Below are 14,480 nucleotides of genomic sequence, written 5' to 3' on the forward strand. Positions count from 1 at the left end.
CTGCATCGAAAATCAGCAGATTTCATATTGACAGACCACCTCATAATAGTGCATATTACAAGGAAAGGAAGAGAGCGAAGAAGGAAGCCAAAATAGCAGCTGGAACTTGGACGGAGAAGAAGCCAAGAAACGGTCGGTGAGAGGCTATCCCTCCGACAATGCCCAAAAGGCCAAGTTCGGGGGATAGTATGCCATCAAGTTCGGCTAAAAAACTGCCCGCCAAGAAACAGAAAGAAGAGACGGTCATATCCTTTTCAGAAAGACTAACTTCAATCAAGTCAGCAGTAATACCTAAAACCTATCCAGACAGGAAATTGAAGGAGGAAGACTTGAAGGAACTTTCATCTGCTCTGATAGCACAAATGAAACCTCTGTCGGAGAGATGCCTTTCAGGCTTCCTCAAGTCTCCAAGGCTGGAAAGTGGAGCACTGGTACTGATATGTGCAAATCCAGAAACTTAAAGCTGGCTGGAACAGACAGTGGCCAATTGCAATCCTTGGAAAGGGGCGAATTTGTAGGTGGCAGAAGCCAAGAAGGTGCTGAACACTACGAAGGTCATCACCAAGTTTCCTCCTCCATTTGACAAGATGAAAGTTGATGATGTGCTTGTCGGGATACATCAGTATGGCACCAAACTTCCGACAAAAGAGTGGAGAGTGCTGAATGAAACAACTACTGATGATACAGGAAGGACAATTGTTTTGGCCCTTAATGAAAGAGATTTTGAAGAGCTCAAGAAGAGAGGCCTTAAGGCCAAGCTTGGACTTGGGCAAATCAAATTTCAAGTAATTAAGGGAAAAACAAAACTTAGCATTGGCAAGGATGGTACTGAAAGTTCTACAGGCCAACCTACAACATAAATCAGCTGCTGCCAATTTTGTCAGGAAGTTCAAGTCCGAGGCTATCGATGTGGCTCATATACAAGAGCTATGGGTAGTTAAGGGCAGAGCAGCAGGACTGGTGGAATCTGGAGGTAAGCTAATATACAATACTACATCGAATATGCCTAGAACATGTTTACTTGTGAGCAGAAAACTAAAAATGCCTTCTGTTGCAGGAACATTGTTCAAAGGACTTAGTGGCAGCCAGATAAAACTTGGAAATTGGGAAGGTCCCAGAGAAATAACCATAGGCTCTGCATACCTCCTATATGACTCAACCAATCTGCTCCCATCAGAAGAAGTTGGGAACCTAATTTGTCAGATAAAAAATTAGATGGATGGCTTTTCCGGCGTTTGCTCTATCCCACTCTGAAGAGTCTAGTGTCAGACCCTACCCACTGACGCTGGGGTGTATGCAGGTGAACTTATCAGAAGCTTATTTATGAAGCACAGTCTGATAACTGCATACGGGAGATAAAACTCCACAATGGAATTAATGCCCGCCTAGCAATTCCAAATGGAAATTCTAAGTTCCCATGGAGGGAATTAGATTCTTTTCCACCAATAGAGCATATCAAAAATCAGATAAAAAATTAGATGGATGGCTTTTCCGGCGTTTGCTCTATTAACCAGCGTTTCGTCTTAGGTCTGACACTAGACTCTTCAGAGTGGGATGTGAGCAAACGCCGGAAAAGCCATCCATCTAATTTTTTATCTGATTTTTGATATGCTCTATTGGTGGAAAAGAATCTAATTCCCTCCATGGGAACTTAGAATTTCCAACCTAATTTGTAACGCAAAGAGGAAAGGTGTATACCTAGTCCTTGGAGCAGATGCAAATTCACACCACATGGCATGGGGCAGCATGAACTGCAGTGCAAGTGGAGAGTCTTTACTAGAGTTTATTATTGGAACTGAGTTGACGATACTAAAACTAGGAAACAAGCCTACATTTATAAATAAAAATCATAGGGAGGTAATAGACATTACACTAAGCACTACGCATATTGCAAACTTTATTAAAGACTGGAAGGGGGCCGATGACCTTCGATGTTAGGCCCCTTAACCCTTAATCGGGCGCGTAGCGGTCTAAACGACCGACCCCTAAAAGTTTTGGTCAAAGAATCCGTCTGAAGGTCAGCTATGCCCCCCCTCCTCCAGACTATCTCCCCCAAGGGATCATCTAGCCACCTGACAGGGTGGCCCCTCCTCTGACACCCTGTAGACAGAAAGGTAGATGTTCGAGTCAGTCTGCGGTCTTTTACACCGATGCGCCCGTTAGTGTAACTTGTGTTTCGGTCATTGTGACCAGTACGCGCCCGGCTGTGTTTTACTAGATTCGTTTAATTTCGTGTGCATATACATCTCAATATGAATCCTGCGGAAGAGGAAAGGATCCATTTATTGATAGAGAGTGTTGAAAAGGAAAGAATTGAAAGAATAACTGCATTTGTGAAAGACAGAGACAAAGCAGTAGGATGCCTCTTGGAAGAAGTTGATGAGGTAGCAGAAGATACTTCCAGACAGCAGCCACAAAGTGATGATGAAGGTGAAACTGACAATCTTAAGGTTAGTGACCATGATACAAATAGTGAGCTATCTGGTGATGACGGATGCGGTGCTGGTGTTTCTGAAGTGAATTTGACAGACAAGGATGGTAAGACAGAATGGCGTACGCACCCAACATTCACAAGGACTGGTTGTGGACTAGGTCATAATATTGTAACACGCCTTACAGGGCCTAAAGGTTTAGCCAGAAATGTTAAAACTCCAATTCAAACCTGGGAGCTATATTTTCCAGACGATATTGTACAAAAGATTGTCGACTATACCAATATTTGGTTAAAACAATGACAATAATTCTTCAGTGTGTTCACATAAAGAAAACAGTGCAAAATTGAACCTGAATATGAACTCAAATATATGTAAAATAATGTATAATTCTCTCATATACATGTTTTTCACAAAGGTGGTTGTTATGCTGTAAAATTAGAAGTTTTTTATCATTTGAAATACAAATATTTCTGAAAAAAACATTTTTTATTTTAAGATTACTCATGCCAGAAATATTACAGTGACAATGGATGAAGGGGAGGATAAATATATATCTAGTTCAAACAGCTTCCATTTTACAAACCAGAAAAAATAAATAGAACGGAAAGTTATTTTTCAAAGCCTTCAAAATTTATTTGTAAATCAACTCAGTTTTCTACAAGTTTTTATTTTCCTAATGCGGTCATTGAGTACGTAAAAATGTTTTTAAAATTATCTAAATAAAAGTAAACTTACTTGCAACAGTATTAAACTTCAACATTTTTATTAGATTCCAAGGCCGTACAGTAAATTATGAAAATAATCGCTGCGGTCTAAAAGACCGCGCACGCCCGAGAGTGTTCGTCGGAAGAGCGCGCCCGATTGAGGGTTAAAACAACAAGCATCACGACTGGAAGGTGCTGGAGGAACCATCACTGGCAGACCACCAGCATATCCAATTTGCAATAGATGCAAGAATATGTGGGATTGAGATGTACAGAGACCCAAAAAGAACTAACTGGGATAGATACAGAGAAGTTCTAGGGAAGGCTGTACAAAAAATTCCAACTAACATGAGAGTACAGAAAGAATTGGATGAGGCAGTGGAACTATTACAAGAGGCCATTATAGACTCATTCCATGACAACTGTCCTCTCAAAAAAAAAGGAAAAATACCAAAAAAGTAAGGTGGTGGAACAATAAACTAGCCAAAAGGAGAAAGAGGTTAGGATGTTGTATAGAATATAAGCTAGAAATGGTATGTGGGACGTATATCATAGGAAACTCACTGAGTATAACCAAAATATACGGAAAGCAAACAGAAAATCTTGCAGACTGTTATGTGAGAAAGTGAAATCACACACTGAAACAGCAAGGCTCCAGAAGGTTCTGAAAGCAACCTATATAAATTAGGTGGGGACACTGGAGAAACCAGATGGGTCGTTTACTCAGGCGGGGAAGGACACGCTGGAGATGCTAATGGCGTGTCACTTTCCTGAGGCTGAGAAGATGACAGAAGAAGAAACAGTTGGAACAGAGACTGGAGCTCAAAGAGCAGACTGGAACTGTGCCAACAGAATAATAAAACACAAACATGTAAAATGGGCAATAGACATGTTTCAGCCTATAAAGGCTCCAAGGCCAGATGAGATACTTCAGATACTCCTACAGGAAGGACGGGAGACACTCGTCAATGCCCTGACGGACCTCTTCGTAGGGTACGTGCTGAAATCATGGTCTGAAGCTAAAGCAGTATTCATACCTAAGCCTGGAAGGGCAAACTGTGCCCAAGCCAAAGCATACAGACCATTATGTTTAACCTCCATCATGCAGAAAGCAATGGAGAAAATTTTGGATAAATATATCAGAAGAACGGTGCAACTGAACTCATTGTTACATGAAATTCAGTTTGCATATAGACCTGGCAGATCCACTGAAGTAGCACTCCACCAGTTGGTTTGTAAACTAGAGTAAAGCCTAGAATATAAAGAAATTGCACTGGTGGCATTTCTAGATATAGAATGAGCCTTCAGCAGTACAACCTATGACTCTGTGATCAAAGCGTTGGAAAAGAGCAAGGTGAGTAAAACCATCGTCAAATGGATTAAATCCACGTTAGACGGAAGGAAGATAAAAGCAACCCTGTTTCAAGAAACGCTGACGGTTAGGGCCACCGAGGCTGTGCTCAGGGAGGAGTTCTTTCGCCTCTACTGTGGAACCTCATGGTGAACAAAATCATACCATTGCTCAACGAACAGGGTTTTTATACACAAGCATTCGCAGATGACCTACTGATTGTGGTACGAGGTAAGGTGATGAGTGTTATCCAGGACCTCATGCAAAGATCACTCAACCTTGTGGAGAACTGGTGTCAGAAAGAACAACTATCGGTCAACCCAAACAAGATAACTGGTCTCTTTTACAAGTAGGAGAAAATTAGGGGGAAAGAGATCATTGAAGCTCTTTGGCAAGATATATATATATATATATGGTAGAACAGACACTGCACTTAGGTGTAGTGTTAGATAAAAATCTAACCTGGAAACCTCATATAGAAAGGAACATAACCCAGCCAAGAACTTGCTGTATGCATGTAAAAGAGCTGTTGGGAAGACATGGGGCCTAAGGCCATCAATGGTAATGTGGATATAGACAATGATCATTAGATCGTTGATGGCCTATGCTGCAATCATCTGGTGGCAGAAAGTAAGTCAAAGGAAAGTCGGCAGTAGATTGGATAGCCTACAGAGAATGGCATGCGTAGCCATAACTGGGGCTATGAGAACTACGCTGACAGAAGCCCTGAGTATTTTACTAGACCTCCCATCACTATGCAAAAGGACAGGCTAGAATGAGTTCATATAGATTGGCACAATCAGAGTGCTGGAATGCACAAAGACCCAATCTAGGACACTGTAAATTAACAGAGTAATAACAGAGGAAGTTCTACATATGCCTTCTGATCATATGATACCAAAGTACAAGTTTAAAAAACCATTTGAGACCCAGATAATAAAAAAAGAAGACTGGGATATCAACAAATGGCATACTGGAAAATAAGATGTAGTGTGGTGGACTGTTGGCTCAAAGGCTGTAGATGGCACAAGAGGAGGGATCAACAGGGGAAGACCTGAGAGATCAATCCAGATGAGCTTGGGCAGACACACTACAGACTTTCAAGCTGAAATGATAGCTATCACAACATATCTTGAAGAAAATCTGAAAATGAACTATAAGAATAAGAACATTTTAATTTTTACGGCCAGCCAAGTGGCTGTTAAGGCACTAGAGGCAGCCCACATAATATCCAGAATTGTCTGGTATTGCCACTCACTTTTCCTGAAGCTCTCAAAGTACAACATTGTCAAAAATAATATGGGTACCAGGGCATGCAGGTATACAAGGAAATGAAAAGGCAGATAAACTGGCCAGGAAAGGGGCAGAAACACATTTTGTAGGCCCAAAACTTGTATGCAGGATTTCCTATGGACAAGCACGGCACTACATAGGAAAATGAGTACAAAAGAAACAAATGGAAAACTGGAAAAATACTGCAGGATGCAGGCTTGCAAAGGAACTGATAAAAGGACCAAACAAGAAGCATACTAAAGAACTGTTGAAACTCATCAGAGAAAATATAAGATGGGTAGTAGGACTGTTGACAGGACACTGCCATCTGAAAAAACACCTACATAGATTTGGAGTAATAAGAGACAACATATGTACGAAATGCAATCAAGCAGAGAAATCAGCTGAACACATACTTTTCGAATGTCAGGCGCTGGGTAGAATTAGACTCTCCACTCTAGAACTACCAGGTGAAGAGAGAGAAATCCAAGAAGACCCAATAAGAATAACCTGCAGCTTTGTGAAGGGAGCAGGTATATCTAGGTGGGAATGAAGGAAAAACATGGTAGCAAAAGATCTTAGAGGTCGACGCTAATTAGGAACTAATATTTAGAGGCCCCATGAAGAAAAGAAGGAGAAAATAACTTGCAATTATCCATCATACATAAATACATTATTACATGAAGAAGGTTAATAGCCTTTCCCCTCCCACTTCCCTATCATACCCAGTAGATGAAGGAAGCTTCCAGAAAACTCACATCACCCTGCCCCTACATCCCCATCCCCTCTCCACGACACAGTATGCTAGACTATAACTTGGAGAAAGTACTGACCTGCTCTCCCCTATCCAATAGGAAGGATCCACAACGTTCCAGTAGCCCCCTCCTGCGTCCCCTCCCCTCTCCGCGGAACAACATGCTTTGCTCAAAATCTTCCACAAGCTTTTCCTTGACCACAGTTGTGAAATAGTGTTTGGTGACAACGGACTAAGCTTCGGCAATCCAGATAGGTACAGAATTTTGTTTTTTTTCATTATGTTAATACGGTGTTGGTTGAGTACTTAAAAAATTCATCATTTGTTAATACTTGTTCATATTATCACCTAACTCTCTTTCATTGACAAGTTTACGCATGGCAAACGGATATTAGCAGGTCTTTTCAGGCCATGTTTCGGCATAATTCTTACTAGCCAGAAGGTGCTCCCATAATAGCGTTGCATCTGTAGTGGGGTCCGGCTCCATAGCTAAATGGTTAGCGTGCTGGCCTTTGGTCACAGGGGTCCCGGGTTCGATTCCCGGCAGGGTCGGGAATTTTAACCATCATTGGTTAATTTCACTGGCACTGGGGCTGGGGGTATGTGTCGTCTTCATCATCATTTCATCCTCATCACGACGCGCAGGTCACCTACGGGTGTCAAATCGAAAAACCTGCACCTGGCGAGCCGAACATGTCCTCGGACACTCCCGGCACTAAAAGCCATACGCCATTTCATTTCATCTGTAGTGGCATGAATGTAAGGGTTGTCGCACGTGAAAACCAAGCTAATGGAGACTGATCATTACTGCTTAGCCGTGCATGTTCAAGTTCGATGAACCTTTGTTCTTATTTATTTACTTTTCTTTACTTGAAGATTTATTGTTCAGGTGTCCGATATATTATGATAATGCCGTGTGTTGACACTAGTTGTTATTTGCAGGATTTACACTATGAATGCGGTTTTGATTCGTCAGCTGTTAATATATATTTTATTTTCATTTTTCGTTATTCACATTATTCATGAGAGACATTGATCTACCGATCACTTGTAGTTCAGTTTAATGGAACAATTGAAGGTAGACAGATTTGTAATGGTAGCTGTAGTTATAGAAAACTGGAAAGATTTCCTTTTATTTGTGTTATATTATGGACTTGTATTTTAACAAATTTAGCGAGGTAACTGTTTCCTAACCTGAAAGTTGGTTTAGTAAGAACATTTTCAAGTGACTTATCACTTTTCTTTAACTTCAGTGTTTGGCATTTCTTCTAAATGCATAATGAATTAATGTTTTCCTGCATTTCTCAGTTTTGTTCCTTTAGGATGACGTAACGTAAGATCCCCTTTGATCAAGTGTTGTTGGCTCCTTCTGAACATCTGTTTGGGGTAATGCATGTTTCTGCATCGGGACTCCCCTGTAACTTAAGGTGTCAAGAGATGACAATACATGGTGGAATTTTATTTTTTGATTGTGACAATTGCTGTTAACTTGTAATGTACATCATGCTTTTTAGTAATACGGTATGCGCCAAAATATACAGTACTCATTTTCGCGCATGCGCACGCCTGAGCATCTGCGTGTTGTTACATCGCCATGATGAATTGTTAGTTGTGTAAAGAACATTGTGCTCTGTGATTGGAAGTGCAATGGGTCTCGCGACGGAGGAAAAAGTGTTTATAGTGGAGTATTATTTTCACTCGTAGGAAACAGTTATCAAGGTGGGCCAAGTTTAAAGTTAGTGGCGGAACAATATCATGAACTTTTCAATAAGCCAGTACCTAGCAAGTCAGTTATGCTGTCTATTGTTAAAAAAATTTGTCGTACGAGTAGTATATTGTGTCAACGCAAGGGAACGTCTGGTAGGCCAGTAACTGTGTCCACAAATGAAAATCATGGACGTGTCCTCAATCAGATGTTGCAGTCTCCAAAGCGAAGTCTTCGGCGAACAGCCTTGAAATTAAACATCAGCCTTACGTCACTTCGATGATTGTTTAATGACATAGGTGGATTTCCGTACCAAATACAAGTTGGGCAACGATTGACGGAGCATGATAGGCATGTGAGGGTGGAATTTTGTACACGATTTTTGGCCATGGTGTACGCGGATCCAGATTTCCTGTTCAACGTGTGGTTCTCCAATGAAAGTCACATTCACTTGGATGGTTTTGTCAATCGCCAAACAACTCGCTTTCTTGGTTTCGAGAGGCCAGGCGCTATAGTTCAGAAACCGCAACATAGTGTGCGTGTGACAATTTGGTGTGCAGTGTCAGGAAACGGTGTGCTAGGTCCGTATTTCATAAAGAATGATGTTGGTGCACCTCTTACTGTTAACTAGGAATGCTATAGGAACATGGTGATCAGGCCATTTATTCAGGATCTAAGAAGGTTTTGTCGTGCCAGGAACATGCAGATGAATAGACAGTGGTTCAAACAAGAGGGGGCGACCTGTCACACTGCTTGACAGGCTATGGCTATGCTGCAGGAAACCTTTCCAGGACAAGTAATTTCCTGCGGGGCTGTGTTCCCCTACCCATCACATTCCCCTGATCTCACACCACCTGATGCTTACGTGTGGGGAATGTTAAAGGAGCAAATTTTCAATTGTCCAGATCCACCCAAAACTGTGCCTGCATTACGTCAGAAGATCATCTCATTTTTCGGGACTCTGCAGCAACCTATGTTCCAGAATAGGTTGAAAAATCTGCGTGATTGTTATGAAGACTGCCTACAGCGCAGTGGAGCACATTTTGAACATTTACACTATCATCTTGATAAGTAACGTAATGACAATAAGACTAACATAATTTCCAGTAGTGTATATTTTGGCGCATACTGTATTTCGCAACCTATCCAAAGCAACTGATAGTTGATTTGGTTCGATTAAGGATCCATTTGAGGGATGTTCCAATATCCGATAGGATAGTAGACTGGTGGATAACTTAATTAAATGGAAATCTGGAATTCTACTTGTTGAAGGTCAGATTTTCCATGGATCGTGTGGATTAACTCTCAGTTATCGTTTGGATCAGTGGTACCTGATTTTCAGGTTTTATTCTCGTTTTCTGGTTTTTGCTGTCCACAAATTTTACACTACATTTTCATTCTTTGAAAGACAATCATAAACCATGTCAATAAAAGTTTATCACTCACATCATGCATTGTGACTGTGCTAAAACATGTTGTGAAAATGTTTAAGTGAGTTTTCCTGCCAGTCTAATTAAAAAATTATCGTGACTTACAATGAATAAATATTTTAGTTAGCACATTTTTGCTCCTCATTTAAAGTAGTTAGGCTCTCCTCTGAACCCTATCATTTGGTCAATGAAATGACAGAAAAAATCTCACAACAACCCCAAGATCCATGAGTACGACATTGCTCTACTGAAGCAGCCGAGGCAGACGACCAACGATGGAACAGTAAGTTCAAATGTTCAGTACTTCACTTCCTGATTGGATGAAGGCAGTAACTGCCGATATATATGAGGAAGGCTTACAGTACCATATATATATTTATCACTATACCAAGGCAGGTATAAACAGGCAGGGCCCGGGCTTAGGTTAATGGTGGCCTGGGCAAGACTTACCTCAGCAGCCCCCCCCCTCCCCCTCTGCCAGCAACCTTTCTGGAATTTGAGGTGGCGGCATTGTATGCACATACATTCAACCCTGTAAGAAACACACTTTTTAGTTAAAATTATACCTCTTTTAACCATTAAGAAATAAGAACATCCCATTTTAATTACTTATTTTTTATTTAATTTCATTAATTACATATTATTCAGTAATCAAAACAATAAACTTTCATATACTCTAACTCTTCGTGGATGGAAACATGTATATATGCTCAACATTTCTTTCTTTCAGGACAGAAAAAAAAATATATATAGGTGTGTTCTGTTTGAATTTTGAGGCTTTACTAGCAGAGGAGGTTCATAAACATGCTCATAGATAGTAGACGTTCCTTCAGTTCTACTGATGAGGGAAATCCCTTCAATATCTTGCAGTATATTTTCTCATGTTAATGAAAATTGCATAATACACACGTTGCGTGACACAGTTTTTTCATGCGCATACTTGTTACGTATTTGTGCAATTTTCTGGTGAAATGGTGTCACAAAAACAGATTAGCAATACTCATATAATGTCAATACTGAATGATAGAGACAAAGAAATGTCAGATTTTTTTGTATGGGAGTCTGAAGTCGAAAATTCTTTCTCCACCTCATCTGAGAACAACCACCACACGAGTGACACTGGCAGCAACAGAGTGGATGATACGTAAGTAATACCGGTCCTGGAACTATGACTGTTATTTCCGTTTGTAATATTGATCAAGGGCCAATGTTGCTGTCAAACTTTGATACTGAAATGCACCATATAAAATATTTATGTTATATGTGCAGAGTGTGGGTTCAAATGCTGTGACTATTCTTTGACTAATTTTTTCACTCTTCCACAAACAAAGACACAAAATTAAAACAAACATCACTGAAAGTAGCTTTTTGTACACATATTTCATAATTAGCAAGATACCCGTGCTTCGCTACGGTATTATACTGAAATTTATAATTGAATGCTTATTGTTTTAGAAATATAATCCGATGAAATTCGCGATCTGGCTCGTTTTCTGCGAGAATCCGCCAAAATACGTCATCTGACTCGTTTTCTAATTGATTACGGCAAGTTTCCTCCCACTTTTCAATCTTTCTTTCCAGCAATCGATTTGGTACTTCCCGGGCTAGTTCCAGGTATTCCACCCGGTCAGTTGGGTCTCTAAATCTTTGCCATCCTTTCCTATAAGCATTTTTAATATGATCAAATCCTTCAGGAGATCCGGTGTGGCGTCATCTTGGGTGCCTTGGCGGTACTGAACCCGCGGCCGGACTGCATTCTTAGTCATTACCCGTCCAGGACCCGTTTCCAGCGCGGTCCGCAAATTTGACGACGGTCCAGAACATTATTATTATTATTATTATTATTATTATTATTATTATTATTATTATTATTATTATTATTATTATTATTATTGATGTTCTGGACCCCACAGCAAGATGCAAGATTGCTACTTGGCGGTAAATTACATCTGCTGCCATTGTCATTGTTGACAACATGACCAGCACCATTGTCGCGCGTAGGAAAGTGTGCGGGATTTCTGGCGATACGAAAGACATACTTTCGTGCATTATTGGCCTTATTATAGAGGTGAACAATTTGACGGGCAATCTCATTCCTATAGTTTGTTTCAAATGTGTATAAATTTTTATTTATATGTCAGGAGAATCTACTGTAATCTAAGAACGCTCTCCGTAGGAAAAGATGGCTGTTGAAAATGAACCCAGAAAAGATTAAAAATTATCGGTTTATGATCAGAATAAGTACATCGAAAATCTACAGCCTGTTTCCAATCAATCGACCGGGTCGGGAATGGAATGAATAAAGCCCCCATCTAACGGCGACAATAGGAATTGTGCCGGCTGCCGAAACCTGTCGCACTCCTCTGGGGCAATGATTAATGAATGACAAATGAAATGAAATGATATTGGACAGTGTTGCAGGAATGAATGATGACAGGGAAAACCGGAGTATCCGGAGAAAAACCTGTCCTGCCTCCGTTTTGTCCAGCACAAATGTCACGTGGAGTGTACGGGATTTGAACCACGGAACCCAACTGTGAGAGGCCGGCGCGCTGCCGCCTGAGCAACGGAGGCTCCTTATAACTACATTATGAACAGTAAAATCAATTGGTCTCGCCTCCTTTTACACCCCACCGCCGTTAAATTTATTTAACCCTCACCCCCAAACTAAAAGAAGGCGTGTTTCTTTATGTTTAAAGGAGATTCCAAACACCAATGTTCACGTGTATTACCTGCAGTTTTGAGATACAAGTATCCCCATATAAATAATTAACTTTTTTTGCACTTCCTTTCACACCACCCCTATGTGAATTTTCCGACAAAAATACTTGTTTCATTAATAGTAAAGGATCTCCTAAATACCAATTATTACAACTCTAACTTCTTCAATTTTTGATGTACATGTCCTCATGAAAGGAATTCAACTCCTTTACACTCCCGCCCCTCAAGGTGGTTTCCCCCCAAAAGCGCGGTTTTCTTTGTTTTCAAAGGCGATCCAAATACCAATTTTCACGTCTGTAACGACTTTAGTTTTTATTAGATGTAAGTATCCTCATAAAATTAATTCAATTAATTTTTCAATTCTTTCATCCCCCCCCCCCCCCCATTCATTGGATTTTCCGAGAATACTTGTTTCTTTACTTTTAAAGCAAATTCCAAATATCAAATTTCACGTCTGTAACATCTTCATTTTTGAGATATCAGTAGCCTAATTAAAAGAATTCAACACCATTTTCAGTCACTTTTACCGCCCCCCCCGCTCCACCCAAGTGGTATTTCCGAAAACTAAAGATACACGTTTCTTTATTTTTAATAAAGAAAAAAGTACCATTTTTCACTTCTGTAACATGTTAAGTTTTTTGAGATATACTGTAGAAATTCTCATTTTAAATTTTCTACCCTTTTTAGTTCCCCCTAAGTGGAGTTTCCAAAAACAAATCACCTATGTATCTTTACATTTACAGGAGATTCCAAATACCCACTTTTTACGTCTGTAACATTTTACGTTTCTCAGGTATTCTGTAGATATAGTCTTTCAAAACATTCACCCCAATTTGTCACTCCTGTTTAACTGCATTAATTGATTTTTCCCAAAACAAAAAATACCTGTTTCTTTATTTTTCAGGTTTGTATTATCTTCAGGTTCTGAAATATAAGTAGCCTCATTAAAGGCATTCAACCCATTTTTCACCCTTGTCCACCCTTCCTACTGGAATATTCCGAAAACAAAAAATACGTGTTTCTTTATTTTTAAAGGAGATTCTGAATACCAATTTTTACATCTACAAACTTTAAAAGTTTTGAGATACGCTCATTTTAAAAATTCACCCCCTTTTCACCCCCCCCCCGTTAATAGGATTTTCCAAAAACAAAAAATACGTGTTTCTTTATTTTTAAAAGAGATCAAAAGTACCAATTTTCAGGTCTGTAATATCTTCAGTTTCGGAGATATAAATATCCTCATTGAAGGCATTCAACCCATTTTTCACCCCTTTTCACCCCTCCTATTGGGATTTTCCGAAAACAAAAAAATACGTGTTGATTTTTAAATAAGATTCTAAATACCCATTTCTACATCTCAAAACTTTAAAAGTTTTGGGATATAGATGCACTCATTTTAAAAATTCACCCCCCTTTTCACCCTCCCATTAATTGGATTTTCCAAAAACAAGAGTATGTGTTCCCATATTTTTAAAAGAGATCAAAACTACACATTTTCAGGTCTGTAATATCTTCAGTTTCTGAGATATAAGTACCGGTATCCTTATTAAAGGTATTCAACCCCTTTTTCACCGTTTTTCACCCCTCCTATTGGGATTTTCTGAAAACAAAAAATACATGTTTCCTTACTTTTAATGAAGATTCTAAATACCAATTTTTACATCTGTAAACTTTTAAAGTTTAGAGATATAGATACACACATTTTAAAGTTTCAACCCCCTTTTCACACCGTTAGCGAAGGAATATCCAAAAATCCTCTCTTAGCGAGCACCTACATCTTAATATGTATGTATCTCCAAAATTTCATTTCTTTATGTCCAGTAGTTTTAGCTCCGCGATGATGAATCAGTCAGTCAGTCAGTCAGAAGTCAGGACAAGTTATCTATCTATATATATAAAATAGCTTGTCCTGACTGACTGACTGACTGACTGACTGACTGACGACTGACTGACTGACTGACTGACTGACTGACTGACTGACTGACTGACTGACTGACTGACTGACTGATTCATCATTGCCGAGCCAAAACTACTGTATATAATGAAATGAAATTTTGGGGATACATTCATATTAAGATGTAGGTGCTCGCTAAGAGAGGATTTTTGGA

Source organism: Anabrus simplex, chromosome 2 (assembly GCF_040414725.1).
Source record: "Anabrus simplex isolate iqAnaSimp1 chromosome 2, ASM4041472v1, whole genome shotgun sequence".
In the NCBI taxonomy this organism is placed as follows: Eukaryota; Metazoa; Arthropoda; class Insecta; order Orthoptera; family Tettigoniidae; genus Anabrus; species Anabrus simplex.